Source organism: Cornus florida, unplaced genomic scaffold (assembly GCF_030987335.1).
Source record: "Cornus florida cultivar Cherokee Brave unplaced genomic scaffold, ASM3098733v1 CherokeeBrave_3.0.0_Hap2_Chr08, whole genome shotgun sequence".
NCBI classification, from domain to species: Eukaryota; Viridiplantae; Streptophyta; class Magnoliopsida; order Cornales; family Cornaceae; genus Cornus; species Cornus florida.
Window position 1 is genome coordinate 50,741,685 of NW_026775578.1, and position 4,812 is coordinate 50,746,496.

Sequence of the window (4,812 nt, forward strand, 5' to 3'; positions counted from 1 at the left end):
ACCCCAAACAGTTGTTCATCTGGAAATGAATCATGAACTAGAAGTGAAATTGAGGTATCCTTAATCAGAATTCTAGAAAGATGGTCAGCTACCACATTCTCTGACCCTTTTTTATCTCGAATTTTGTAATCAAACTCCTGAAGTAAGGGGATCCATCGAATCAAATGGGGCTTGATTTCATTTGTAGAGAGAAGATGTCTCAAAGCAGAGATCAAAATAAACCATTACTTTGGAACCCAACAGATATGATCTAAATTTATCCAAAGCAAAGACCATTGCAAGTAATTCTTTTCCAGTAGTGGTATAATTCAATTGTGCATCTGAAAGAGTTTTTCTTGCATAGTAGATAACATGAGAAAGTTTGTCTACTCGTTATCCTAAGACAGTACCCATAGCATAGTCAAATGCGTCACATATGATCTCAAATGGAAGAGCCCAATTTAGAGGATTCATGATAGGAACAGAAGAAAGAAGAGAGTGAAGCTTATGGAAAGCATCTAGGCACGATTCATTAAAGACAAAAGGAATGTCGTTTGCAAGTAGATTACACAAAGGACGAGAAATTTTGCTGAAATCTTTAATGAAGCGTCGATAGAATTTGGCGTGCCCAAGAAATGATCGCACTCCTCTTATGGAGGTAGGAGGAGGCAATTTAGAGATCAAATCTACTTTGGCTCTATCAACTTCAATACCTCTCTCTGAAATGATATGTCCTAAAACACTACCCTCTTGAACTATAAAATGGCGGTTCTCCCAACTAAGAATAAGATTTGTTTCCCTATAACGCTGAAACACTAGGGACAGATGTTGGAGACAGTTTTCGAAAGTGGATCCGAAAACAGAGAAGTTATCCATAAAGACCTCGAAAAACTTTTTAACCGTGTCTGAAAAGATAGACATTATACCCCTTTGGAATGTTGCAGGTGCATTACACAAACCGAAAGGCATCTGTTTATATGCAAACGTACCAAATGGACAGGTGAAAGTAGTTTTCTCTTAATCGTTAGGATCAATGGCCACCTAATTGTAGCCGAAATATCCGTCTAAGAAACAGTAATAACTCTAGCCAGCCAACTGCTCTAGGATCTGATCAATGAATGGTAATAGAAAATGATCTTTTCTAGTAGCGGAGTTGAGTTTTCGGTAATCAATAACACACACTATCCAGTGGTGGTGCGCTGTGGAACTAATTCTCCCTCGAAATTCTCAACTACTATAATACCTGACTTTTTAGGTACTACCTGAGTAGGGCTCACTCACTTGTTATCTGAGATGGGATAGATTATTCCCACATCTAGCAACTTCATAACTTCCTTTATAACCACCTCTTTCATATTGAGATTTAATCGTCTTTGGAGTTCCCGAGATGTTCGGGAATCCTTCTCCAAATGAATCTGATGCATGTAAATTATGGAGCTAATTCCTTTTAAATCACCCACACTCCACCCAATAGCCTCTTTATTTTGCTCAAGAACTTTTAGGAGACTACTTTCATGGGAACTCGAAAGATTGAAAACAATGATCACTGAGAGGGTGTCATTTAAACCCAAGAAAGCATACTTGAACTTGCCAGGTTGTGGGTTAAGCTCAAGCTTAGGTGGAGACTCTAAGGAATGAATAGGCAGAATACTAGAAAGTAGAGGAAGAGGCTTAAGTCTAGATTTCTATGGAGGAAAATCTGTGATAGGAGTGCAGTTGAACAATGAATTTACTTCAGAAATTGAAGATTTGATATCGAAGTTTTCATTATTGAAGAGATTTAGACAAGCTTTCAAAGGATCCTTGGATAAAATAGTTGGGAGTGATTCATCAACCAACTCATCGATAACATCAAAGAAGAAATATTCACTATCATCGTGGGGATGATGAAGAGCATTGAAGATGTTTAGCTTGACTTTCATATTCCCAAAAGATAAATCCATGGCTCCAATCTTATAGTTAATCCAAGCATTCATTGTGGCAAGGAAAGGACGCCTAAGAATAACTGGAAAATACTTTTTAGAATTGTGGACCGGTTCTGTATCAAGACCTAAGAATAACTGGAATATACTTTTTAGAATTGTGGACCGGTTCTGTATCAAGAACTAAGAAATCGATCGAAAAATAGAACTTGTCCACTTGTATGAATATATCTTCAACAATACCTCGCGGTTGTTTGACAGAACGGCTAGTAAGCAGTAGAATAACCGGTGTAGGTTTTAACTTTCCTAGACCTAAATTCTCATACACCGAGTAAGGAATAAGATTCACACTCGCTCCTAGATCAAGAAGTGCTCGCTCTATCACATTGTTTCCAATGATATAAGAAATTGTATGAGCACTAGGATCTTTCACCTTAAGAGGAGAATTGTACTTGAGAATAACACTGACTTGCTCGGTAAGACAATTTTTTTTAGGAATTTGGCTTTTTGATTTTCTCTTTAGAGTGCATAAGTCCTTTGAAAATTTGGAGTAGGCAGGGATTTGCTTTATAGCATCAAGAAGAAGAAGATTGATTTTGACTTGTTTAAAGACCTCCATCATTTACTGTACTTGTCGTACTACCATCAAGTTTAAGAGTGTGTGCATTATAAGGCGAGGGCTAAGAGTTTTACATTTATAGAAGCCACTACTACCTTTTACTATAAATATAGCTAGGGTGAGTAGGGATCGTCCCAAGGGATTGTGAGGATCGAACAAGGTCGTGGAATCGCTATTAGGGCTAGTAGGTCGAGTGATCAAACAATTGGTTGGTTGGTTGATTAGAGAGCAACTAAATTAAACTAAGTGATAACAAAAGAATGCAATTAAGAGTAAATAAGAGAGAGAAAGATCTTGGGGTTTAGAGATCACCACCAAGCAATGCATTTCTATATCGTTGACAAGTAACTAAAAAGGGTAAATGGTGTGTTGTAATATTGGTGTGTGTGTGTTTGGTTGATTCAACTAGCAAGGATGACTAGTTAAGCATGTATTGTCTAAACATCATGTGAAATGCACAATATATCTAAGCAATAAAGCATATATTGTCTAAACAACATGTGAAAGGCACAATAGATCAAAACAAGTCATTAATCCTTTCATTAAGCTCACAATCCAATTATAACAGAAGGTTAGAGACATATGCTACTTGCATTCAAAAGCTTGGATCATCAAACAACAAGCATGGATTGTCCTCCGATTTAACACTACACTACAATTACACTACATCTACACTACTAGCATGAAAATAAACTATGGGAGAGGCACAATCCTTCAAGGAATAAGTATGAACCATCAAGAGAATCACAAGAGCATTCCTTTAAGCACTATGTTTTGACAATCTCCAAATCTATAGCATCAATACACATAGACATGCATCAATAACACAAAATCTAGAGACAAGCACATGAATATCTATTCTAGCATACATAGACATATGGATAGAATGAAATGATCAATTGGAAGCATTAAACCGCATAAATCATTAAATAAACAAGATATATATACATAAAAGTGTCAAAACATGTATTATAACACTAATCCCTCAATAATACACAAGATTTAGATATAGAAAGCATGCTTGGGGATAACTATAGCCCCAAGAGGATGTCTAGCCACTCATTGTGATGTTGCTCCAACTCTCAAGGGCTAACTCCATGGAAGAAATCTGCTCCTTGTTGATGAAGAACTCCAATGGTGTCTCTAGCCTCCTCCTTCTCCTCTAAGCTTCTTCTCTAAGAGATGACGTGAAAAATGATATTAGCTATCCCTTTATAAAAAGCAATCCTTATCTTTATATAGGTAGGTCAAATGACACCCAAAATGAGCTGGGGTTGTACACACAATATTCCCTAATGATTGGATAAAGGACAACTTTCAATAAGATGGAAATTTAACTTTTTCGCACTGGAGGAAGTTCGATCGATCGAACCTTGGACTTGGATCGATCGAACTGGCTGAGATCCATCGAACTTAGGCTGGATCGATCCAACTGGTTGAGCTTTTTGGGAAAAGACAAATCCGAGATATTTTGGGAGATATTTTTGAGAAAAGGACAAAAGTGGTTAGTGGGTGGTACTGCTGTGGATATGATCAATCATTTGAATAAGAACAAAAGTGTTCGATCGATCGAAGGGTGGTGTTGGATCGATCAAACTTTGGACTTTTTGCTTTTGGGCCAAGGCTTGGATCTATCTTGAAATGCTATGATCGATCAGTGTTTGATCGATCGAACCTTGAAGTTGGATCGATCGAATTTTGCTGTATCCCACCTTTGGCTTCATTTGCTTTCTTCTTTCTCCACTTTGCTCTTTTCTTTGTTTAATCCCAGAATTGCTTCAATTAAGCTCTTATTCGGCTGAGTTAGCTTATTTTTGGGATAAGTGCCTGAAAAAGGAAATAATATGAAATCAATCTAAAACGGTAAAGTAAGATAGATAAAGGTGCTAGAATGCCTAAGCTTAAGGGGTTTAAATATGTACTTTTCAGTGCTCATCACACCTCCAAACTTAAATATTGCTAGTCCCTAGCAATGAACTAAAAAGTAAAGGAATGAAATAAACAACTATACAAGGATGAATTTAGAAAACAATAAATGGATAATGCCACTTTCATAGGGAACACGATTGCACTTAGTATATGCAACAAGCCTTTTAAACCCCTAGTGGATGAGTGAAGTCTCGTGAGGGTTTCCAGAAATAGTACCCACAAATATTCAGCTCATTCTTTCAAAAGAGGCACCAATATTGCAAACAAGCATTGGGAGAAAACTACCTCAAGTATGCAATTTTTCAAACATTTCCAAACAATCTCCAAAAATCTCAACATCAAGCAAGCAAGTATGATCCTCCA